This window comes from Arachis ipaensis, chromosome B2 (genome assembly GCF_059453495.1).
Source record: "Arachis ipaensis isolate K30076 ecotype BB chromosome B2, ASM5945349v1, whole genome shotgun sequence".
Lineage (NCBI taxonomy): Eukaryota > Viridiplantae > Streptophyta > Magnoliopsida > Fabales > Fabaceae > Arachis > Arachis ipaensis.
This window is the reverse complement of record NC_142437.1, coordinates 104201310-104229265: the sequence shown is the minus strand read 5'-3', so window position 1 is coordinate 104229265 and position 27956 is coordinate 104201310.

The window sequence follows — 27956 nt, the reverse complement described above, 5'->3', positions numbered from 1 at the left end:
GGATTATTAGATATGTTCATGGTACATCCAATTTTGGTTTATGGTATCCCAAGACTAACAATTTTTCTGCAATTGGTTATTGTGACGCAGACTTTGCCGGAGATATAGTTGATAAAAGAATTACGTCAGGCATATGTTGTTTTCTTGGAAAGTTTTTAAATATCTGGTCTAGTAAGAAGCCCACAGTGGCTTTATCCACTGCTGAGACTGAGTATATTGTTGCCTCCTTTTGTTGTTCCCAGCTTCTTTGGTTGAAAAATCAACTTGCTGATTATAAATTAAATATTGATAACATTTTCTTATTGTATGATAACATGAGTACAATAAATATTTCCAAAAATTCAGTGTTGCACTCAAGAACTAAGCATATAGAAGTGAGATTTTACTTAATAAGGGAACATGTTCAAAAAAGAAATATTAGCATTCAATTTGTTAAAGTAGAGGATCAATTAGCTGATATTTTCACCAAACCTCTGGCTGAGGACAAATTTAGTAAATTATGAACTAATTTAGGCATTCTGAGTTGTGATTCCTTATTTGAAACTTGCTGATGTGTTTGTTGAAGTTTTGTCTCTCAGGTTGAGAAAAGACAATTCTGGACAAATGAAGAACCATCATCCTGAATATTAATTTCTGGGCTTAAAGGTAAGATCTGAATCTTCTAGGCCAACCTTTTAGTTCAGAGTTCTCGTGGTCCAATATGTTTCCTTAAATTCTATCATCTCTAGGCCCAATGAGTATTACATCATCCATGTATGACTTATGTTTTGTCCTTTAGTGAAAAAGATTTCATTTTAAAATAAGTTCTGCTTTACCTAGTATTTTATTTGTTAATAATAGAATCAAATTTTTTTAATGATGTCACGTCTTTTCAAGGTCTAGTCATAGGTGATGCAGTTGCATGTTTTCAAGAAACCTCTTTCTTATTGCAGTTATCAAACCTCTCTCTTTATAACTCCTTTCACAACCTCTTCGTTTCCTCCCCACTACCTTTAGTGTCTTGATTGTGTGAAACCCTTGCTTCACACTAATGAGGAAGAAAATAGTTATTCAAAAGAATCCCAGGGCCAAAATCCTCAAACTCCCTAAAAAATCTAGAACTTCTCCTCGCTTCAAAGACCACACTTTTATACCATCACCCTCTCCTCCAACCTCTCCTCGTCGCACCGATCCAATGGCATGCACCAAAACAACTCCAAGGTATCCTTCTTCTTCCAAGCCGTCAGCTCCACCCAGTGCTCCCTCTCGGTCAAGCACTTTGAAGGGGAAGCGTCCAGCTACTGAGGAGCCTGCGCCTGAACCATCTTGACCTAAGCCAAGGTCAGCTCCTCAACGTTCTCAAAGAGGTAACCCTCATCTCCCTCTCAAATCGGTTAAGGAGCCTTCCATTGATCCTTTTTGAACACAAATCACAATTTATGACCTCTCACTCTAACTACAACCCTCACCGTTTTTGCTCTGCCATGAACAATGATTTTTATGAGGGTGTTGTCATTCATCGAACTATCTGTCCCACTTTCCTGGCTAATTTACCATCACCGAAAAAGAAAGGTTTTGTCTTTACTGATAATCTTCAATTTCTGGACTGGGACCCTCTTTTCAAAATCAAAAAACATGTCTACCAGTCTTAGTTAGAGAGTTCTATGCAAATATGACCTATCATGAGGGAAACGTTCACTCATATGTGAAAGGCCATGATCTTGTCTTGAATGAAGAATCCATTAGTGATTCTCTTAAATATACTGATGTTGGTGCTTGTGCTTATACCTCTGGTAAATGGGATGATGGGTTAGGTGTTTTCCATAGAGATGCTCTGGCTGTTGTATGTGAAAATATCTCTCTCATTGATGGTCTGATACCAACTCATAAAACCCTTGGTTATCTTCATGCCCGGTTGCATCGTATAGTGAACCACATTATTCTTCCTCAAAGTGGTTCATATCAAAAGGTGTCTTTCTATGATACTATGGTCTTATATGCTATTCTCACTAAATCTAAAATTTCTTTTGCATACTTAATAGTAAGGCATATGTTTGATTGCATAAGAAGTGAGAAAGATAAAGCTCTTCCTTATGGCATATTTTTAACCTGTATTTTTGAATATTTTGGTGTTAACCTATCAAATAAGTCATATGAAGATAGACCCTCATATCTAAAAGGAAATGGTTCAGTGAAACAGCAGAAAAAAGGGACTTACTCAAACTGAAAAGGTGATTCTTGATGATGATGATGATGACTATGAACCTGAGGAATCTCATCCTCCCTCTGCCTCAGGGACTTCGGCCTCTACTGGACATAAATCACTTCTGTATGGAGTGGTGAAAGATGTAATCCAAGAATTTGTCTCTTAATCCAACTATCTGATTACCTTAAGCAAAGAACAGAGAAAGCTTTCTGCCAACCATGAAAACTTCATCAGAAAACCCAGAGATAGAGTGGCAGTTCTCATGAAATTCATTGACAACATCCATGAGGATGACACTATGGCCACTAACCCTGAAGACACTGCTGATTTAGAGGAGGATGGTTCGGATGCTTGAGGATGTCTCTTCCATTGTTGTTTTCTGTTTTTTTTAATGATTGTCTCATAGAACAATTGTAGTTTGTTTTGAACTTTGTCTTGTTTTGGATGACTATAAACAATTAACCACTGCTTTATTTTTCTCTTATTTTATCTAGTTATCTGGACTTTGCACTCTAACAGGTTTTTGTAGGTTTGAAATTGCTCTTTTTCCTTCCTTGATAACAAAAGGGGGAGTAATATAGAGAGCATTAATGCATGACCCAGATAGTAGCATAGCAGCATACTCTGTTTTTTAGAATATTTTTTTTTTCATGATATGCTTTGGGTTTCATGCCCAGTCTTAACATAATCAAGTGTTTCGAATGAATTTACACTTGAATCATAATTTGATTTCATTGCTTGGGATCTGGTTAATGCATGAATGATTTATCAAGCTGTTGAAATATTGCATTGAAAAATTCTTGTACAATACTTTTGCTTCTTTTATTGTTGGTTCTTTGTGTTCACATTAATAGAAATTGTAAGATCAAATGAGCACAAATTCAAGGGGAGTAACCCTTGAAAAGAAAAGGGGGAGCAAGTCAAAATCAAGTGATATCAACTAAAGGAAAGTACTTTAACTTTATCTAAATTTAATCCCTTTGATCATCTCTCTTAAAACTATGTTTGTCATCAAGGGGGAGATTGTTGAGTTAAGAACATAACTAATTTAAATGATGATGACAAATATTGATTTATTATGTTAAACACCCAATTAGTTTTGATTGTTTTTGTTAGTGTTGCAGGCCAAAATTAAAGAAGCAGCAGCCCAAAGGTTGTTGGTGAGTTCTTTGATCCACAAACAAAGCCCAAAAAAATAAAACAAAGAAATCATTTGGGCTGAATGGAAAATCAAACCAATCCAAGCTCAAGTTGATTCATTATCCAAGTTGAAGCCAACCAAAGCCAACGTTCACAAAGCTTCCTTTGGTCAGATTCATGAAGAAAGAAAGAGAAAGGTAAATCACAAAAGCAAATGTTTAATCGCCCTAATCAAAGTAAGCTAAGCTAAGTCAGAGGATAAATGTGATTTATTTCCATTTACATACAAGTTAATTTCTTCACTTCTTCTTCACATCTCTACAACTCCAATTTGGGATAAATGGAGAAAGTGATTTCTGATTTTCACTACTGTGAATCAATGGCTTAAAAATTTACTTAGAGCCAAAGCATATTTTCAATGGTTTGAATTTGGGATTATCACTGAGTAAGCTCACTTCTGATGTCATGTTATCTTCGGTCAAACAAATGTTTCAAAAGTTGAAATTCCTAATTTAAGGGTTGATTGAAGAAAGAGAAGAGATGAACCAGACAAGCTCAAGGTCCAAGGAGTTGACTTGATAAAAAATCCTAATTGTGTCTCAACAGGAGGTACAAAAGAAAAAAAAGGGTTTTTAGTTGAAGGCAAGGAGAGAGAACCTGAATAGAGAGCTGTATGTAAAACCTCACTATTGAGTTTAAAGTCTTGGAAGTATTGCACCTATACTAAAGGGAGCAATCTGCCAAGATGAAAAATGAAGTCTTGAGTTCTGTTATTGGGTTCAGTTTATAGTGTTTAAGCTGTTAATTCATCATCTCATTCATGTTTTACTGTCTTGTATTTCAATTTCAATGTATATCTTTCTGTATCTTCTTTGAGAGGTAAAATACTAAAAAAGAGACATTGAGAAAAAGTCTAAGAGTAAAAAAGGTTGAGTGAAACACTTGAGAGAAAAGCTAAGAGTGATTTCATATTTCTTTTGGTTGTATTTTCTGTCTTGTATCAAGTACCTGTGAGGTACCCCTTGCTAAGTTGGGTAAGCACTTAATGTTAAAAGTTTAGGTATTAGCATAACCAAGTCAAGTTTAGGTAGAAACTTGAGAGTCCAGATAGGATTGTGTGAGTCCTAGGAAATTGGGGCATGTAATACTTTGACTATAGTGAAAATTCTACCACTTTTGTGGTGGAGACTGGATGTAGGTTGCATTGCACAAGGCAAATGAACCAGGATACATGATTATGTCAACTTCTTCCTTTGTTTTGCTGTGTTGTTTTCTGAAATTTATGAGACAAAAAGAAATTATCTCTTAAATTTTTTGCTGAACAGTTGAAACAGAAATCAAGTTTCAAGTTTAGTATTAAATACTTAATCTATAAAGTAGAAGAAGGCCATAAATTCAACCCCCTTTCTTTAAGCCTTTTGTAACCTTCAAATACAATAATAGTTATATGTTTTAATTATTTTAAAAAAAATATATTTCAATATTTTAAAAATACTGATAATAGTTATTGTGACAGATGGCTGCGGGGGGCTACAATTTTCACACTTGCTGGCATGAACACGTGTGTGAGAGCCAAAACACATGTTGCGAGAAGTGGAGCTGCTGGACCGAATAGCTTGTGATATTTGAAGGCCCATTGTTAAAAAACGTACAATGGACTCTCAAATTTTGTGACCTCTCAGCTTCATTCTATAGTACATGTGTTTGGACTTTGGATTCACAATTTAAACAACAATTCATCTCTCTTTTAAGGAGAGTGTCGCTTCTCTCTCCAGAAGAGCATACTAGAATATTGGATTCTATTCCTTGAGAACATCGATCTCATCAACACCCATTACTAGTTTTTTTAACATTTTACCATCACCTTCCTTCCTACCTTAATACCCTAAACCTTAACGGTCTTTTAATCTACCTGAACTTCGGTACCACTATCACTTGCATACCTCACCAAAAACTTGCAAAATCAAACATCATATAATCCATCAAGCTACCCCCTTCATAACCAATGGAACCCCAAATCATCCTGCAACAAGGAGAACAAGGACCAACAAGTCTGTAGGGAATAATAGCTAGTGCAACTCATGGATTTCAACAGATTGAAAGAATGACCATCACAATAAGCAAAAAGGAGAAAAAGAAATACATAGAAGATTGCATCAATATAATGGGCAAAATAATATCAGACAAAGAGATCAGTTTTAAGGCAAGCAAAAATGCTTTATTAGGAATATGGGGCAATCTAGAGAATGTCTTTATCTCTGAAGTAGGGAAGAAGAAACTATTCTTTTGTTTCAAAGATCAGAAGAAGGGAATGCAAATACTCAAAAGAGGTTCATGGAGTGTCAGAGGCCACATGATAAACCTGCAATTGTGGGTACAGAACACTGCCATAAATGAAGTAAAACATGAGCTGATGGAGTTTTGGATATAAATACATAGTGTTCCATTAGAATACATGGAGAGAGAAACTGCAAAAACCATATGCCAGGATTAGCTGTTGAAGTGGAAGATCTAAGAAGGGAGAATATCTTCGTCAGAATATTCCTCAGGGCTAGGGTAGCCGTCAACATAACTAAGCCATTTCCCACCGATTTCTAGATGATAAGGGAGAAGCAACCAAAGACTTAGATAGAACTTGAGTACGAGAGACTTCAAGATTGTTATTGTTTAAAGTGCGGCATCATAGGCCATGAAAAGAAGGACTGCAAGAATGAACTAGCTATGTCAAGCTAGGATCCCAAGAGACCCAAATATGAACTAGGGTTGGGTGTGAACCCAACAAGAGCTATAGTCATAAGGGAGATGACAAGGAACAAAAACAAAAAATGAGGAAGGCAAGAGGTGGGAGAAGAAGTGCGCGGGGAACATGGTTTTAATAGGGAGAGTGAAGATAGACGTACAAAAAGTGGCAAGGTGGGAGATACCAAAAGCAAGCCACAAACGTCAAAGAAGGAGGAAATCTCGAGACAGAGTGCGGATGAAAGACTAATACTATAGGAAAGAGGATAGAATGACGGCAAAAATCCCAAAATTTAGGTGAGAATAGAAGGTGAAAAAATCCAAAAAATTAGAAAGGAACAGGGGAAGAATCAACCGAGGGAGAGGAGTATGTCATAGAAGAATTGGGAAAAGTAGTACAGAACTTTATAGAAAAAAAAAAAGAAATCCAAACCATTGGGCCAACTAGCAGTAAGCCCAAAATGCCAAAATACTGATTACAAGAGGAAAGAAGAAGGCAATTTTATGGGCTAGGCCCAAGAGGAGCACATAAGAGATGAAAAAAAGTAGCTGAATTTTTGTCAAGGTAACTACAAGGAGAATCACAGTATACTGGGCCTACGCAACAATAAAAAATTGAAATAGAAAAGGCTCAGTGAGGAATATCAATCCAAGCCCCCTAACTATCCAACAGATATTAATAGCAAGCATGGGAAAAGGAAGAGAAACGATCAAGGAAGGGAGCAAGAAAAATCGGGAAGCTATTGAAAGAGAGAGGAGGTACTGGAAATATAGGGAATTGAAATAGAAGGAGCAGTCAAACAAAGGAAGAACTGAAACCCAAGTCCACAACTCAGAAAATGGAGAATGGTACTTTGCTGAACTACCCAATAAGAATAATGACGAAGAAGATGCTGACACTGGGAGAGATGACAAAACAGAAGCTTGGGAAGTGGAACTAGCTCAAAATATCAAAGCCAGGTTGAAGCTCAAAAGGAAGAGAGAGGAGAGAGAGCCTGTGCTAGTGGAGTATGGTGAACTGAAAGAAACAAGACAAGAGGTTGAAGCCAATACTAGCAATAGGGGAAAAACAAAGGCAGAAGAAACCAACGGAGCAAATGGCATGATGGAGCAACAAAAGGGAAGCAAAACGGACAATAACCAAACAGCTGAGGATGCGGGCCTTACCATGCCCCAACCTCAGCCATGAGCATCATAAGCTGGAATTGCTGTGGGTTGGCAGCACCCGCGATAGTCTCCAAACTCAGAAATCTATGCAGACAGATAAAGTCGGCCATAGTGTTCCTGATGGAAATCAAAGCTAAAGAAAAATGTATTAGAAGAATTAAAAGAATGCTAAAATTTGCAAATTACTTTTGTTTAAAACCCTGGGACTTGTCCGGAGGTCTGTGTCTATTTTGGAATGAAAATTTCTCTCTTGATATTTACTCATGGTCTCAAAATGTTATCGCGGTTGATATTGATTATTTAAAAGATAATATATGGAAATGCAAGTTTGTGTATGGTATCCCTAAGTTTGCTCAAAAAAGATTACTGTGGAGAGACCTCTTTGAGAGGCGAGATAGTGAACATACACCACAGTTGTTTATTGGGGATTTCAATGATATTATTTGTCAAGATGAGAAAGAGGGGCTGCATCCTAAACCAAAGAGCCAGATGAAGGATTTTAGGAAGTTCATTGATGCCAACTCTCTCATGGACTTGGAGCTAAAAGGGGGCATTTCACCTGGTTCAGCAACCCGAGGAACAACTTTGTCACAAAAGAAAGAATTGATAGAGGTTTAACAAATTAGAAATGGCGACAAACTTACCAACATGCAGTTTTGGAAGCAAGATGATGCTCGAATTGTTGTGATGGTATAGAATTTCCTCAAATGAATGAATTCTCGTTGCAAGTATATTTCTATACCAACAAACAATCCTCCCAATAAAAAATTTGGTTGTCACAAGTATAAACCCCAAATGAAAATTAACCGAAGTATTTAAACTCCAGGTCGTCTCACAAGGAATTGCAATGAAGTACTCAATTATTGGCTATGAAAATGCAAGGGGGTTTGGTTTTATATTTTGGCAAGAAAATAAATGGCAAGCAAAGTAAAAGAACAATTGACTAAATAAAAGAAAGTGGAACTCTTGGCTAGACTTAGGTAATTGAGATCACCATCCTTGTCTACAAACTATGCATTGATAATTATGAGGTACCAACCTATTAAGTCTACTTCCAAAAGCTTTAAGTACGTAATATCTACTCCTAAGCTTGAAGTACGTCAAATAGGCTTGATCACATCAATCCATAAGTCCCAACCTATCTACTAATTAAATTAGTAGTGGGTTAGTGTCAATGGATATCAAATTGATCACATAGGGTTCTCAAATCACCAATTCAATGAGACCCAATGACTCAAGGTCACTCAATTCCCTTAGCCTAAGCCAAGAGTAAAGAAAACTACTCAAAAACTAGTGGAAGCATTTTAACAAACACCTAGAGTGCAAGAAAAGTAACCATCACCAAATGCTAGAATTAATAAAACCCATAACTACCACAAGCAAGAAATTAATAATAACAACTAAGATAAGCAATAAAAGAGCATGGAAACATAAAATTGCATTAGAGAAAATTAAGATCCAACAATGGTTCATCAACATAAAAGAGAGCAAAACAAGAAATTAACAAGAGAAACTAAGAAGATTAAGACAATAAAGCACTAAAATATAAAGAGAATTAAAATCAAAACAAGAATTGAAAAAGAAATTTGAGAGTGATTAACCTAACTTTACCCTAATTTCTATCCTAAATCTAGAGAGAGGAGAGAGCCTCTCTCTTTAGAATTCTACTCTAAAACATAATGAAAAACTAAACTATGACTACTTTTTTCATTCCCCCTTCAATCCTTGGGTTCAATAGCATCAGAAATGAGTTGGATTGGGCCCAAAATGAGCTACAAATTGCCCCCAACGAGTTGCCCAAAATGAACCCATGCTGATCCATCGGTGCGTGCGCGTCATGTGCGCATACGCGCCCCTATACGTCAGGAAACTATGACAAATTTTATATCATTTCAAAGCCCCAGATGTTAGCTTTCCAATGCAACTCAAAACAGCCTCATTTGGACCTCTGTAGCTCAAGTTATGGTTGATTGAGTGCGAAGAGGTCAGACTTGACAGCTTTGCGGTTCCTTCATTTCTTCATGAGTTCTCCCACTTTGCATGCTTTTCTCCTCACTTCTTCCATCCAATACTTGCCTTATGAACCTGAAATCACTCAACAAACATATCAAGGCATCGAATGGAATTAAAGTGAATTGAATTTAGCTATTTTAAGGCCTAAAAAGCATGTTTTCACATTTAAGCACAAATCAAGGGAGAATTGCAAAACCATGCTATTTCATTGAATAAATGTGAGAAAAGGTGATAAAATTCCCCAAATTAAGCACAAAATAAACCACGAAATCAGGGTTTATCAAATCTCCCCACACTTAAACCAAGCATGTCCTCATGCTAAGAATAAAGAAGGACAAGAAAAGGGGTACGAACATTTATTCAATGCAAAGAAACTATATAAACCTATCTACATGCATGCAACTAAATGCAAAATGCTTCTACCTACTTGGTTAAAAGCGAATCAATCTCCAAGAACATATATAAGCAAATAGGGCAGAGGTCATATGACGACTCACAAACTCTACCAATTCAAATATCAAAATGAAGTTCAAATAGACTTGCAAGAAGAAAGCTCATGAAAGCTGGGAACAAGGAATTGAGCATCGAATCCTCACCGGAGGTGTATCCGCTCTAGTCACTCTAGTGTATAGGGTCGATCACTCAATTCTCTTCTAATCATGTTTTCCATGATTTGTTTTTCATCTAACAATCAACAATTATTCAATGCATGCATACATTCATCATGAGGACTTGTTCGTAGGTTGTAATGGGGCGAGGGTCAAGGTAGAATGCATATGGTCAAGTGAGCTTGAAATTTGAATCTTTGATTAACCTAAGCTTTCACCAAACACATACAACAACCTATACAATTCTAATACACAAACTAGCTACCCATGATTCCCACTTTTCCACATACTCATGCATTCTCTTTAATTAACATTCCATATGCATTGATTTTTATTGAACTTTACTTTGGGGTATTTTTGTTCCCTTTTTATTTCTTTTTCTTTTTTTCTTTTTCTATATTTTTTTATTTTATATATGTATATGTTTTTTTTCTTTTTCTTTATCATTTTTTTCTAAAGTATATACAAATGTATCAATGCATATGGTTTTACATATAGTGCATGAATATGTACCCAATTCCCAATATTTTAACAAAAATAAAAATTACACTTTTACCTCAACTAATGTCCCAAGTTTCCCATACCCAAATGATACACACCCTCACTAGCCTAAGCTAATCAAAGATCCAAATTAAGGACATTTATTATTTTCCGCTTATGGGTAGTGATGTGCTAAAATTAATAACAAAAGGAATTAAATAGGCTCAAATTGGCTAACAATGGTTGATGAAAGGTAGGCTATTTGGGTAAGTGAGCTAAATGAAATGATGGCCTCAATCATATAAATGCATGTATACATGGAATAATGGACATATAGAATCAAACAAATCAAATATTACAATCATAGAAAGAGAACAATGCACACAAGAATGGAAAATAAGTGGTTATAAGATGTAACCACGCAATTGGGCTCAAAACTCACATGCTTGTGTTCTTAGCTCAAAAACCATGTTCCAAAATAAATTCTTCAAGTAAGTTCATCACAAATTTTTTTTTTCAAATTGGTAGGGTGCCCTAAAAATAATTTTTCTTGGAAAAGAAATCATCACCCTAACCAAGTAGTCCTAACATAAAAGAAGTCGTGAAAATATGTACAAATTCTAACTAACATGCAATCTATCATGTAATGCAACAACTAACTAACAAAGACAAAAAAAAAAAGAATTGGTGTTGAAAAAGGAAGTTGTTACCCATGGAGGTCAGTCGGACGACCTCCCCACACTTAGAAATTTGCACCGTCCTCGGTGCATGCAAAGAAGAGCAAGGTGGACGGATTGCTACAATTGATGAACTCCTTCAAAAGGTTGTACAGGTGAACTTGTTTGTTGCCCCATTTAGAAGTTTTCTCATTCCTTTCCTTCTTGGTGGCCAACCTAATAGGAAAGAAAAAGAAATAAAATTATGCCTACAACAAAGATATCAAAGCAAATAGAACATAGGTAGGGGCTAATGCCAAATAAGAGTAAGGTTCTCACTACATGTTAGCTACGCATATAAGTGAGAGAGCAATATAGGCAAAGGGCATATCAACTAATACTTGATGCAAGAACAAAGTTAAAGCATGAAGAGCACTTAAAAGCATCAAGTTAAACTAGAAAGAGTGGGTCATGAAGGACATGCAAGTTCATATCAATGCACAAAGAATATAAGAGTTCATACAAGATTAAGCATTGATTTAAAAGTTTCATCATCCAACAATATCAAACAAGTTAAGAAGCACCAAGATTAACCAAGAAATTCTCAACAATTGAGTAAGAAAATTCAACACCATTATTAAAATAAGAAGCTTAAAAAAAAGAAAGTAAAAACAAGATATAAAAATAAAATGAAAATGCAAAGACTAAAGTATACGAATGCAATGGACAAAAGAAAATGGAAGATGAGAAAAAAAACTCTTTTTTTTAACCGGCGCGGACGCGTCATGCACGCTTACGTGTCGATGCGCAGTTTGGCCGAAGGGCGCGTACGCGTCATGTGCGCTTACGCGCGGATCAGCAGGGACAATCCACGCGTACGCGTCATGCGTGCTTACGCGCAGATCGCATGGCACAAAGTAGGCATGAAGTGGGCATAACTCTCGGGTTTTAGTACTAAGAGTTGTGAAACCACGCCGGCGCGCGCGCGCACAGCGTGCTTGCGCGCCGATGCTCGCTTTTTTTTTGAAGCATTTTCAAATACAAATAAAACTTACACCTCAAGAAAAATGCAATTTAACAACAACTAAACTAATCAAAACAAACTAAGAAATAACCAATCAATCAAAGCAAAATGGATAAAAGTATAGAAAATAACAAAGACTACCTACAATGGCAACTCCAATCACTTATTAACCAAATCTAAAAGAGAGTGAAAAGAGTTTACCATGGTGGTGTGTCTCCCACCTAGCACTTTTAGTTTAAGTCCTTAAGTTGGACATTTAGAAGGCTCCTTGTTATGGTGGCTTATGCTTGTACTCATCTTGAAACCTCCACCAATGCTTGGACTTCAAGTAAGCTTCAAAATTCAAAACCAATGGCACCAAGCTTTGATGAAGTTCACACAAGCTAAGGGCTTCCAAAATTGATCTTCATCTTTTCCTAGATCCTAAATCTTGTTTCTACACCCATATTCAAGTTGATCATCACAATTCCAATTGGGTGAGAAGTGATCCGAATTCTCAAGTAAACACCAAAGCATCTTCCTAGACCCCTTTAGTTGAGAACTATACCAACCATTGCACTTAGACTTTAAGCTTCCAACCTTAAGGAACCTTGATTGGCATTTTCACCCACTACTCAATTTCCTTTTGTTCTTAACCTCACAAAGAGCTCTAAGTTGCCCATCATTTTCAATCAAACCATATTCAAGTGGAAAAGTAAATATTAGTGATAAGAATTTTACCCACTTGAATGTTATGTTGGATGGCGACTTAGGAAGGGACGTCTCCAATGGTCTTGTAAGTTCCATTCCCTTGTGCTCTTCTTTGAATACCTCCACCTCTTGGCAAGCTTCTTCAACTTCAACTTCTTCCCTTTGACAAAGTTCTTCACATTCAATCACTTCTTCACCAACTTCTTCTAGCTCTTCCCCACTCTTCATGTTACAACATGGAGGTAATATGGAACTTATCTCAACATTTACCTCAATATCAATAGGAGAAGGTTCCTCAAATACCAAAGGATCATGTGTTGGTGTGGGATCATCTTTAAGAGGAGGATTTGTTGTTAGCTCACCTTCTTCCAATTCTTCATCATTCATTATATGCTTAGGAGGTTGTGCATTACCCTCCTCAACATCATCTTCAAGTTCAATGGAAGAAAGTTCAACAACTTCCACAAAATCATCAACAACATCACTTGGTGTGGAAGTACTTTCAAGTTTGAAATCCACCTCTTGTTCAACTTTGCCTAGGCTTTCAACCACTTCTTCTTTGTTAACAATCTCTTTACTCTCCACTTGTTGCAAGACATACCCCATCTCCTTGTCCTCATGTTGAGATTCTAAAATCTCCTTCATGCTCTTTTCTTCGGTTGATTTCTCACATTCATCTGTGGAGATGCTTTTCTTGTTGCATGAGTCCCATGAGTCCAAGTTGGCTTTAATTTTAGCAAGGTTAGCCTCGATAGTTTCGTGTCTCTTTTGGGCTTCCTCTTGCTCCTTTTGACAGATTATTGCTTGAAGTCGATCCATTGCTTCCTTGAGACGATCCATTGGCTCTTGTTCCACTTGGCTAGTATAAGTAGGATCATATTGCTCTTGGATTAATGGATATGGGTATTCTTCCATAGAGGGTTGTGGTGAAAAGGAGAATTCATTTTGTGGTTGAAAGTTATCATACATGGGAGGTGATTCATCTTGGTAAGAATAGTGAGGTGGTGGTTCTTAAGGGTATTGGTGGTGGAATTGGGGTGGTCCTTCATATGGTTCATATGGTTCACAAGGTGGTTGGTATGGTGGATATGGGTTGGGGTCATATGGAGGTGATTGAGGGTAAGGGGCTTGTAAGTAAGGTGGTTCAAAATTATGTTGAGGAGGTGGTTCATAGGCATATGGTGGTGGTTGTTGACAATCACAATAAGGGTCACCACATCCATTAGATTGATATGCATTAGGATTAGGATTATACCCATAAGAATCCGGAGGTTGTTATTGCCAAGAAGGTTGATCAATCCCTTGAGTCTCCTCCCATATTTGATTGTTCCATCCTTGATGCACATCCTCATTGTAGCTCCCATTTTCTACAACATAATTTGAACCAAACTCATAGCCAAAGTGAGGATGAGAATTCATAATAGCAAATAAAAACAAAAGCTAACAAAATTAAGCAACAAAGTCCTAAGCCTAACAAAAACTAACAAATAATCAAAAGGCAAACATATTCACAATATTCACAATAGCCAATAATATAACACCATTGCAACTCCCCGGCAACGGCGCCATTTTGATGCTCGAATTGTTGTGATGGTATAGAATTTTCTCAAATGAATGAATTCTCGTTGCAAGTATAGTTCTATACCAACAAACAATCATCCCAATAAAAAACTTGGTTGTCACAAGTACAAATCCCAAATGAAAATTAACCGAAGTATTTAAACTCCGGGTCGTCTCACAAGGAATTGCAATGAAGTGTTCAATTATTGGCTATGAAAATTCAAGGGGGTTTGGTTTTATATTTTGGCAAGAAAATAAATGGCAAGCAAAGTAAAAGAACAATTGACTAAATAAAAGAAAGTGGAACTCTTGGCTAGACTTAGGTAATTGAGATTACCATCCTTGTCTACAAACTATGCATTGATAATTATGAGGTACCAACCTATTAAGTCTACTTCCAAAAGCTTTAAGTACGTAATATCTACTCCTAAGCTTGAAGTACGTCAAATAGGCTTGATCACATCAATCCATAAGTCCCAACCTATCTACTAATTAAATTAGTAGTGGGTTAGTGTCAATGGATATCAAATTGATCACATAGGGTTCTCAAATCACCAATTCAATGAGACCCAATGACTCAAGGTCACTCAATTCCCTTAGCCTAAGCTAAGAGTAAAGAAAACTACTCAAAAACTAGTGGAAGCATTTTAACAAACACCTAGAGTGCAAGAAAAGTAACCATCACCAAATGCTAGAATTAATGAAACCCATAACTATCACAAGCAAGAAATTAATAATAACAACTAAGATAAACAATAAAAGAGCATTTAAACATAAAAATTGCATTAGAGAAAATTAAGATCCAACAATGGTTCATCAACATAAAAGAGAGCAAAACAAGAAATTAACAAGAGAAACTAAGAAGATTAAGACAATAGAGCACTAAAATATAAAGAGAATTAAAATCAAAACAAGAATTGAAAGAGAAATTTGAGAGTGATTAACCTAACTTTACCCTAATTTCTATCCTAAATCTAGAGAGAGGAGAGAGCCTCTCTCTCTAGAATTCTACTCTAAAACATGATGAAAAACTAAACTATGACTACTTTTTTTTATTCCCCCTTCAATCCTTGGATTCAATAGCATCAGAAATGAGTTGGATTGGGCCCAAAATGAGCTACAAATCGCCCCCAACGAGTTGCCCAAAATGGATCCACGCTGATCCATCGGTGCGTGCGCGTCATGTGCGCGTACACGCCCCTACACATCAGGCAACTATGGCAAATTTTATATCATTTCAAAGCCCCGGATGTTATGTCATGGCCGAAAATGAACCATGACCGGCGCTCAAGGAAACAGTTCCATAGCAAGCCTATCAAACTCAAATATAATTTAAATAAGAAAATTACAAATATTTTAAAATAAATTTACAGTTTCTAAAATGAATAATTACATATTTTTAATAAAAGGTAAAATAAGTAAATATGGATGGATCCTGCCTGTGACATATGGAGCATATGACGTCTAAGAACTCAACAAAAATGAAGTACCAATTGCAGATCATTACTCTTGAATAGAAGGCTCATACATTCAAGTATTTGTTCCTGAAAAAAATATTTTTAGAAAATGGAATGAGTTTTGCAACTCAGTGACTAGACAATACATCTATAATCCACATGAGACCATATAAACATTATCATAAAAATAATTTTAGTTAGAAAATAATAATTTATACGAATATGTGAATCAATAAGGGAGTTCTCATACAGAAATCAAATCGAATAATCCACACTTGGGCGGCTCCACCTCTAAGGGTAGCCCTTTCCTCTCGTGTGTCCTAACAGAATAACAGATCTAACGTATGGCCTACACGTTAGGCTAGCAACACCCCTGCTAGCTAGAGTCTGAGTTAGATGCATCTAAGTTAACGTCATAACCGCCGTTAACTACGGTTTTCTAATACGAGCCTCCCAAACCAATTCAAAACATATAATTTCAAATACAACAAATCTTTGATCTTTCAAATATATAAGGTATCGAATCAAATCAAATCATATTATACTTTCTCATCAGAATCCTTTCCAATCATACTTTTTCAATCAAAACACATTTCAAATATATTTCATAATCTTTAAACTAAGTAAATACCAACAAATACTTTAATGCTTCAAAAACAGATATTCAAGTAAACTCAAACATTTTAGAATAATGCAAAACTTTATCAAAAATATATATGGTCTCAAAAATAGATATTCAGATAAGATCAAACAATTTAAAATAATGCAAAACTTCATCAAAAATATATATGGTCTCATGTATAGTTTCGAAAGTATAAACTTCATAAAAATGAATTATTCAATTTTAATAAATCAATTATTCTAATCAATTTAAAACCGTTATAGACAAATATAGTGAGTATAATTCAAAGATCATAATAGATATATATCAAAATAATTATAGATGCACAATCAAACAATTATAAATGTAAAGCCTACTCACAACATGGTCCTAAGGGACCGAAGAGGCTGAACTCGGGTGCCAAATTAAAAGGGTACGAAAGAGCGCGGAACTTGAATTGGGACAGTGCAGCAACTTCAATTCTTACGATAGCAACAATGGCCACGACACCAGCCAAAGGCAGTAGATTCAAATTGAATGAAAGACAAATACAAATATAGTTCTGAAATTCCAAAACAGAATAGAGGCCAAAAATAAATCAGAATAAGAGTAAGACAGAGAAACAAAATGGCGGCAGAGATAAGGTGAAATTAGAACAGATCAAGGGAAGAAAACTAGACCAGAACAGTGGCAAGACAGTGTTGCCGGCAAGTTTGGAAGTTGTAGCATGTTTTCCAGCAACAGTAAGAGCTACACTGGTGAAGCAAAACAGCAGTGGCATCAGTAACTCCGACGAAAACAGGGAGGCCATGGGTCAGCCACGGTGGTGCAAGTTAGGGGATGAAGTAGCTCCAAGTGCACCAGGGGTGAGCTCCAGCGACGGCAACAGCAGAAGCCTCCATCGTCACCTCCTCTCACGACTGCCACCTTCCTTCCCTCCATCTTGTAGCTCTCTCACCCTCTCTTCGTTCTCTACACTTTCCGCTGCAACGACAAGGTCTCCCTCCAACGGCGATTTCTTCGACGGTGCGACGGCAAGTTGGACTACGTGAAGCGCGACGCCGGTGCAGTAGCCCTCTCCCTCCTCTTCTTCCTTCTCTCCTCCTCTCCTTCACTCTCTCGATCTCCATCTTTCTTTTTTTCCTTTTCTCAGCTCGTGGGTGTGTGCTGTGAGGAAGAGGGTGTGAGGGGAGTGTGTGTGCGGCAGTGAGAGGTGAGTGAGTGTGTTAGAAGAGGGTTAGGGTTTGGTTTGGAAAAAGAAAGGGAATAAGGGTAGTGTAGGGATTTTACATTCTACCCTCCTTTAAAAATTTTCGCCCTCGAAAATTGATAAAATCTGCAAAACTTTATATGGTTTTAGCACTTTACCGAACATGAGAAATGTGTATAAGGAGGTGCAAAAGTTACAAGATAGGATCCTGATAAAACGATGTCGTTGGCATATCCCTACTCTCGTTCTCTTGACAACTCAGATATACATAGCCTTCTTCACGTCGTTCGTCAATCTTTTCTAAATACAATCTTGGTTCTGTAGTACATATCCATGGTAGCAACCAGTCTTCTGTCAAGTGTTTGAATTACAACTTTCCGAACTTCAGCATCGATTAACTGTATCCTAAAGAACTAACGTATCGCTTGCTACATCTGGGAATCGCACGTGACATTGAAACAATCACGAGTTTGCTTAAAAGGATTCAAAACTTAGGCAGAAAAGAGCAAACATCACAGATGGTATTCGCAAGAATTCGGGGAGATGCGTAGGATCGCAACTAAACAAGGATATACAAAAACAGTAAAGCATGCCAAAAAGAGAATCAATCGCATCTTAGCAAGGAAATCTGAATCAAGAAACTTTAATATAACAATAAAAGAAAAGATGGTGTATAAAGTCAAAACGTTTATGTTGGATCAAAGAAGTACGAAGTTCACAAGAGATGACCACTAAAATCAACGATAATATTCACAAAGATTTAAGAGAATGATTAGGAACACAATCAAATAGGACATCCATCAACAATAGGTAAAACTAAGAGAGAATCATTAAAAGCATAAATGCTATCACGTCAAACAAATTCAAGTTGAAGCAAAAATGCAAGGTTTATAAATTGAAGATTAATAAGGGTTAGGGTAAAGGTTTTTTTTTTCTCTTTTTTTTCCCCTCAAGAACTATAGAGAATACCTCGATGCACAATTATGCAAGGATATGCATAAACAAAAAGATAATATCAATAACAGAGAAAGCAAAGCAAAACATAAATTAAAATTCGATATCACATCTCGGGATAGACAACTTAACAGTCATAAAAATAAAACAGCAACTATCACAAAATCAGTATGCTTCCTTTTTTTTTTTTTTGAAACCTTCAACTAAGTGCCTTTGAGATTATTATCATAACCTTGGACATTAAATAATTATGCCAATAAAATTTGATATCTCCTGACTCTAAATAATAGATAGGTTATTTAAAACATGACAATTGTTGTCCCTTGTGCCAAAATTCACACATACATTCAACTCATTTTTGTCATTGTTGAAAAATAAAGTTAAATAATTCCCTATAATCATACAGCTAGACTTAGTATGAAGTTACATATAAATTCACATATAAAATAATGACAATAATAAAACTAAAATTTAAAGTACTAACAATTAACATACTAGGATCAATTATAATAACTATTTTTTTCTTTTTTTTTTAAATAGAAAACACACATGTAAATATAACCATAGTTACAGAAAAAGGCTAACTATCTTTTATGTGAAAAGGAGAACAACAACTATAAACTATAAGTTGCCAATTATGAACCCGTCATTTTACATACACTAATACACATATTTTATATAGACAAATACCTACATCTGCTGTGCAGCAGTTTTCAACTGATATTAATGATTCTTAAAAAGTTAATATGCATAAGAATAAAAATAATAAAAATCGGAGCATATAATCATCAATGGTTGGAGGAAGATGTGGAACCCTTGTAAAAGAAATTTCTCAAAAGAAAAAAGAAGAAAAAAATTTGAAATAATGGTGATGTTTTATGTATACAATACACTCTGATAGAAGCCAAAATGCCAAATGCTGAAATACTTTGACAACTTCGCAAACAGCCAAGAAATATAATAATTAAATACTTAAATAAGCGTAGAGCAAGAGAACTGAACTTCTATAATCGTGACACAGAGGTTAATTATTAAGATTCAAGGGAAGGAAATATTCAAGTAAATACTCAATAATACTAATAATAAAATTAGCAATAACTTTGTTACAAGAGAATAGACATTTCAAAGTATTAATCTTTCAATAAAAAAAATTTAACTTATTAAAAAATTTACTAAAATAGTCTTCAAATATTATGATTATTCTAATAAAATCTCAAATTATTTTAATATTGATTCCCACTTATAAATTTAAAAGCAACAAAATTCACAAAAATCATATATTATCACATTAAAATAAATAATATATTTTCAATCCTAGTGAAAATTTAATTTAAAGTATCATTGTATAGCTCAAGTAAGTACATAATTTTACTTATACTATTTTATTCCACGAACCCAACCAAATGTAAATCATGAAACATCAGGTCTCGTTGAGAAATCAGATAATTTAAAAAAAATTCGTATAAGTAATTTATTTTGCTTTAAGAAATTAGATATCTAGTCTTTTTATCAGAAATCGTCAACAATTCTTTTCAATCTCTAAGATCTACACTCCAAATATCACAAAGGCACACAAATCAAGAAAACCAATCTCCCTAAATCTCTAAGAATAAGAACAATAGTTGAGAATAAGAAATTTTTCAGAAAAGCAAGGGTTAAGAAAATTCTCAGGTTTCAGATCATAGTCAAAAACAAAATTCATCTTATAATCACCAACCAAAAGGTAAGCGTTCACAATCTTTCTCTCAACTTATCAAAAAGGAAATAGTTCCGTGACAAAAAGTCATGTTTAGCAACAAGAACTATAACATGAACAGATCATCAAATTAGAAAAACACAACTAAACTTCTAGATCGAAAAAGACTTTCGATCCAACTAATTGATCACCCAAATAATTCACTACCCTTAAGCAAAGAAAATCAACAATCGAACAAACAACAATAACACTCTATTCATATGTTTCATCACATAGTCCTTCTTGAGCAACTAAATAATAGTTTTCAAAATTATTGATTTGGAAAAAAAAGAATCAAAAGCTAATCAAAATTATGTTAACTTCAAAGATCATCAACATAAGGAAAAAAATACCAATATCGCATATCAATCCAGAACAAAGCATTTCGATAAAAAAAAACTCAGCAATTTCATGCAATCCACAAATCCAAATACAATTCTATAAGGAAATAAGATGGTAATTCACAGCAAACATAAATCGAATCTTTTAAGTAACTCATGAACTATTGACATTAGGAATCATAGAGAACAACCCAAAGACGAAGAAGATTAAGGCACACATTCACAAAATCGGAGAACATTAGAACTAGCTACGAGAGAAATCGCGAACCGGAACCAAAACTGAAACCATTCCAAAAACACATCAAGAAAATCTACCAAAGGATATGGCAAGATTGGGTGCAAAAGGACAGGAGTAGTAAGAAGAGGCAGAGGAAGCATGATCTCAATAATCAGAAGACAACAATGACATAGAGGACAAAGAGGACATTCCTATAGGCCTTTGATAGTGCCACAATTTGTACAAATAGACGCGCTTCTATTTATACAATTGTGATCCTACCATAGGACACTTGCTCCATATTACACAGATGAAACCAGGTTCTGATACCACTTTGTCATGGCCGAAAATGAACCATGACCGGCGCTCAAGGAAACAGTTCCATAGCAAGCCTATCAGACTCAAATATAATTTAAATAAGAAAAGTACAAATATTTTAAAATAAATTTACAGTTTCTAAAATGAATAATTACATATTTTTAATAAAAGGTAAAATAAGTAAATATGGATGGATCCTGCCTGTGACATATGGAGCATATGACGTCTAAGAACTCAATAATAATGAAGTACCAATTGTAGATCATTACTCTTGAATAGAAGGCTCACATATTCAAGTATTTGTTCCTGAAAAAAATATTTTTAGAAAATGAAATGAGTTTTGCAACTCAGTGACTAGACAATACATCTATAATCCACATGAGACCATATAAACATTATCATAAAAATAATTTTAGTTAGAAAATAATAATTTATACGAATATGTGAATCAATAAGAGAGCTCTCATACAGAAATCAAATCGAATAATCCACACTTGGGCGGCTCCACCTCTAAGGGTAGCCCTTTCCTCTCGTGTGTCCTAACAGAATAACAGATCTAACGTGTGGCCTACACGTTAGGCTAGCAACACCCCTGCTAGCTGGAGACGGAGTTAGATGCATCTAAATTAACGTCATAACCGCCGTTAACTACGGTTTTCTAATACGAGCCTCCCAAACTAATTCAAAACATATAATTTCAAATACAACAAATCTTTGATCTTTCAAATATATAAGGTATCGAATCAAATCAAATCATATTATACTTTCTCATCAGAATCCTTTCCAATCATACTTTTTCAATCAACACACATTTCAAATATATTTCATAATCTTTAAACTAAGTAAATACCAACAAATACTTTAATGCTTCAAAAACAGATATGCAAGTAAACTCAAACATTTTAGAATAATGCAAAACTTTATCAAAAATATATATGGTCTCAAAAACAGATATTCAGATAAGATCAAACAATTTAAAATAATGCAAAACTTCATAAAAAATATATATGGTCTCATGTATAGTTTCGAAAGTATAAACTTCATAAAAATGAATTATTCAATTTTAATAAATCAATTATTCTAATCAATTTAAAACCGTTCTAGACAAATATAGTGCGTATAATTCAAAGATCATAATAGATATATATCAAAATAATTATAGATGCACAATCAAACAATTATAAATGTAAAGCCTACTCACAACATAGTCCTAAGGGACCGAAGAGGCCGAACTCGGGTGCCAAATTAAAAGGGTACGAAAGAGCGCGGAACTTGAACTGGGACAGTGCAGCAACTTCAATTCTTATGATAGCAACAATGGCCACGACACCAGCCAAAGGCAGTAGATTCAAATTGAATGAAAGACAAATACAAATATAGTTCTGAAATTCTAAAACAGAATAGAGGCCAAAAAGAAATCAGAATAAGAGCAAGACAGAGAAACAAAATGGCGGCAGAGATAAGGTGAAATTGGAACAGATCAAGGGAAGAAACTAGACCAGAACAGTGGCAAGACAGTGTTGCCGGCAAGTTTGGAAGTTGTAGCATGTTTTCCAGCAACAGTAAGAGCTACACTGGTGAAGCAAAACAGCAGTGGCATTAGATCCTCTCCTTCAGCAGTGGCATCAGTAACTCCGACGAAAACAGGGAGGCCAGGGGTCAGCCACGGTGGAGCAAGTTAGGGGATGAAGTAGCTCCAAGTGCACCAGCGGTGAGCTCCAGCGACGGCAACAGCAGAAGCCTCCATCGTCACCTCCTCTCACGACTGCCACCTTCCTTCCATCCATCTTGTAGCTCTCTCACCCTTTCTTCATTCTCTACGCTTTCCGCTGCAACGACAAGGTCTCCCTCCAACGGCAATTTCTTCGGCGGTGCAACGGCAAGTTGGACTACGTGAAGCGCGACGCCGGTGCAGTAGCCCTCTCCCTCCTCTTCTTCCTTCCCTCATCCTCTCCTTCACTCTCTCGATCTCCATCTTCCTTTTTTTTCCTTTTCTCAGCTCGTGGGTGTGTGCTGTGAGGAAGAGGGTGTGAGGGGAGTGTGTGTGCGGCAGTGAAAGGTGAGTGAGTGTGTTAGAAGAGGGTTAGGGTTTGGTTTGGAAAATGAAAGGGAATAAGGGTAGTGTAGGGATTTTACATGTTAGCTTTCCAACGCAACTGAAACAGCCTCATTTGGAACTCTGTAGCTCAAGTTATGGTCGATTGAGTGCGAAGATGTCAGGCTTGACAGCTTTGCGGTTCCTTCATTTCTTCATGAGTTCTCCCACTTTGCATGCTCTTCTCCTCACTTCTTCCATCCAATACTTGGCTTATGAACCTGAAATCACTCAACAAACATATCAAGGCATCGAATGGAATTAAAGTGAATTGAATTTACCTATTTTAAGGTCTAAAAATCATGTTTTCACATTTAAACACAAATCAAGGGAGAATTGCAAAACTATGCTATTTCATTGAATAAATGTGAGAAAAGGCGATAAAATCTCCCAAATTAAGCACAAGATAAACCATGAAATCGGAGTTTATCACAAGACCAGCCATAAGCTCCAACCACTGTCCTCTAATTCTAACACTAGAACCAAAGAAGAAAAGCCCAAGGTACTTCAAATACGAAGCCTTATGGGACGATCACAAGGAGTGTGCAGAAGTGATAAAAAAAGGGCTGGAGCAAAGTTGAAAGGGGAAATGACAAATGAGAAAACATGCTGGAAAAGTTGAAGAGTAGTAAAAGTGATTTAAAACATTGGAGTAAGAGGACTTTCACCAAAGTGGATAAAGAAATTGCAAGACTACAAGAAAAGCTACAAAAACTCCAAGACTCAGGGTGGACAGAACAATAGTAGGAAGAGATCCAAGTAATTAGAAGGAAGATAGATAAACTATGGAAGTAAGAAGAAAAGTTTTGGAGCCAGAGATCAAGGTTGAAGTGGCTGAAATAGGAAGATAAAAATACGGCTTTCTTTCACGCCACAACAATTCAAAGAAGAGATGGAAATAGGTTCGAGAGACTAAAGGACAATAACGTGAAGTGGGTATATGACAGTTCAGCAATAATGAAGCTGATTAAATATTACTTTTCCAACCTTTTCACCAATTCAACCAGGAATGGAATTGATCAATGCATCCAAAAAGTTCCAAAAAGGGTCACGCATGAGATGAATGAAGAACTCATAAGAGAAGTAAGAGAAGAAGAAGTCAAGGAAGTTATTTTTAGCATGGGAGGCCTCAAAGCCCTAGGACCGAATGACCTTAATGGAAAATTCTTCTAAAATCACCGGGAGGTAGTTAAGAAAGAGATTCTTGAAGTAGTTAAGGACCTTTTCAGAATAGAAAAATGGACAAAGAAATCAGTGAAACAACAGTCGTCCTCATTCCGAAGGTAAAGAGGCCATAAAATATAAATCAATTGAGACCTATCAGTTGTTGCAACTTGATATACAAAGTAATCACTAAGATTATGGTAAACAAGCTAAAAACGATGCTAAATTCTGTTGTCTCCCCCATTCAAAGTGCGTTCGTGAGCAACAGGCTTATCCAAGACAATATTATCATTGTACAAGAAGTGTATCACAGTCTAGATAAGAAAAGAGGCAAGGTTTCTGAAAATATGGCAATCAAACTCGACATGAACAAAGCTTATGATCGCTTGGAGTGGGACTTTATTGAATTGGAGCTTAAGGCTTTTGGGTTGCATTCAAATTGAATGCAGCTTCATGGAATGCATTAGCTCTACTTTCCACCGATTTAAAGTGAATGGTATCTTGTCCAATAAAATCATTCCAAGCAGAGGTCTAAAATAGGATGACCCATTATCACCGTACTTATTCATATTAACTGCGACAGTTCTCATCATCTTGATGGAAGAGGCACAAGAGAAAGGAAGGATTAAAGGTTTCAGGATTGCACCAACTGCACCGACTCTTACACACCTTCTCTTTGCAGATGATTGAATTATATTGGCAGATGCTAATGTAGAAGAGGCATACCAGATAATCAGAAATGAGTATACAAATGCATCAGATCAGATAATAAACCTCCAAAAATCATAAATCACTTTTGAAAAACAAGTAACTTTGTAAGATAGAGTAGATATAGAGAAGGTGATAGGAATGAGTGCATGGGATAATCTGAAAAAAATACCTGGGTCAACCGACACATTGGGGAAGGGTAAAAAGAATTGCTTTGAGATGGATAGAAGAGAGAGTGACAAACAAATTAGAGGAATGGAAAGAAAATTTATTGAACCAAGTCGGGAAAAAAATCCTCATAGCGGTTGTTCAAGCCATATCGGCATATGCCATCAATGTAGTCCTGTTTTCTAAAGGATTTTGCAGCAAACTCAGTGCCAAAGTAGCAAAATTTTGGTGGGTGACAAATGAAAGCGGATCGGGCATACATTGGAGAAGATGAGAGAAAATATGTGAGAGCAAAAAAGAAGGGAGCCTTGGATTCAAGGACTTCCATCATCAGAATCTGGCTTTTTTGGCAAAACAGGCATGGATAATTTTGGAGAATCCAGAAATAATTTAGCTCAGAATATTAAAGTCCATCCATTTCCTGAATAGCAACTTCTGGGAGGCAGAATCCATGGCAAGATCATCTTGGGCATGGAACAGCATTTTACAAGGCAGATATTTTTTGAGAAGAAGCGGGAGATAGATTGTGGGGGATGGAAAAATGATTAAGATATGGGAGAACATATGGATCAATGGCATGGGAAAAGTTGGAAGGGGTCAGAATCAAGATGTAAATTTGGTAGAGAAACTAATAAAGCAAGGAGGGGGATGGGATGTGGAGAAAATCATAAGGATCTTTTCGGGGGCTATTTGCAAAAGAATACTCAGAACACTTATCAGTCTTAAAGCAGGGATGACAAGTTTAGTTGGACGCATTAACTAAATGAAAGCTACTTGATCAAGACAGGCTACCACGCGGTAAGGAAAGAGGGGTTGGAACAAAGGCAGAACACCCCAAGCACAAGTGGCGAAGACAAGGAAATATGGAGAGAAATTTGGAAGCTCCAGGTACCGCAGAAGATTAAAATATTTATGTGAAAGGCAGCTCAAGATATCCTACCAGTGGGAACTAACCTATATAAGAGAAAACTTGCAGAAAATTCTATATGCCAAATATGTAATGATAACATAGAAATAACAAAACATGCTCTCTTGCTCTGTCCCTGGACCAGGGAAACATGGTTTGGGGCACAATGCCAGCTCAGTCACTCAATAAACTCAATCTCTACCTTCGAAAATTGGTTGATTTCAAATGTGAGAAGAATTAGAGCAAACAATAACACAGAACAGGAGGTCATGATCAGCAATCTAGCATATTTATGTTGGAAAATATGGAAAACTAGAAATAGTTCTTACTTTCAGAACTTAAATATCAATCCTAGTTCTACAATCAACAAAGCAAACTCACTACAAATTGAATTCAGAGCAACAAACAGAGAGGAACAACATGATTCTAAAAAAATTAATTCAAGGAGAGGAAGAAAAGCTACCTAGAGACCTCCACCTGGGGACTAGATTAAGGCAAATATCGATGCATCTTTCAATCCGAATTCCAGAAAGGGAGCAACAACAACAGTGGTCAGAGACAATAAGGGACACCTACTCATTGGGCTGAAAAAATTGTGACAAGTTCGGTCCTAGCAGCAGAGGCTACAGCAGTCAGGAACACCAACATTTTAGCCAGGAACCTACGTTTCAAAAAAGTACTAATAGAATCAGATAATTTACAGATTATTCAAGCATTAAAATCAAAGAGTATAGGAGGAGAAGCTGAACCAATTTTGAGGGACATTCTCAATTGGATGGAAGAGATGCAGGATTGTGGACTTACTTGGGTTCCCAGGAAGGCAAACAACCTGGTGCACATTGCGGCAACGATGGAGTCGGATGGAAAATTGAGAAGAAATTGGAATAGATACCTCCCAAATGAGCTGTGTGAGATACTATGGGGTGAGACTCCTCAAACAAACAGATTGGACTTTTATCCCACTAAAGAATTGGTGAGGTATAATTCAGGGAAAGAGCAACAGAGAAGCACAGACGACCACAATCATCCCCATGAACAACTTACACCGAAAATTGAAGTGGCTGACACGAACATCCTCGAGCAAATTATCTCTATCTCAACTTCAGCAAGTAGCTCCATGACACAAGGTGGCACACCCAGAGGAACCGAACCAGATAAGGAAGAAGGATAAGTGCATGTGAATCTTCCCTCAACTTCTATGGTCAATGGCGCAGGACCATAGCAACTGTAGGAGTCACCAATGATGGCCTCGGATAACATGCAAAGGAGGACATCATAGAGTTTCTTCTGGTGTCATGGAAAGCACCAAGCCAAGCCATGACTCATCGCTAGCAAGAAGTGAGCTTCCCTTTTCCGGACCCAAGAAAATTCTCTTGGGTCATTGTAGTCGATCTCTCCCCAAACTGTGTCTCATAGTACCAACATCCAATGATTAGCTAGTTGTAGCAACAAAAACCTTGGTTGAAGTTCCGATCGGCAGTGGCAGCGATGTAGGTTTTGGTGCATTTAAATTGGTTCCAATTTTAATATCCTAGGAGCAAGCTTCTTCCGTCAACATGGCATCAAGCACCAACAATATGGTAATTAAGATAAGAAGGATTGTCGTAGGCGTCTGCATAGGGTTCTAGTTTTGGGTTAAATCCAAGATTTGAAAGGGAGGGAAAGTGCGCTGTGCTGTTTTGAATTTGTTTTAGGTTGGTTGTTTCGGATCGGATTTGTTTCAGGCCCTGCCTATGACAAAAAAAAATTTGGATTCACAACATACTAAAATTTGGTCTAGTAATATTTTGTTTTTTTTTTTTAAGTTGAGAATTTTATT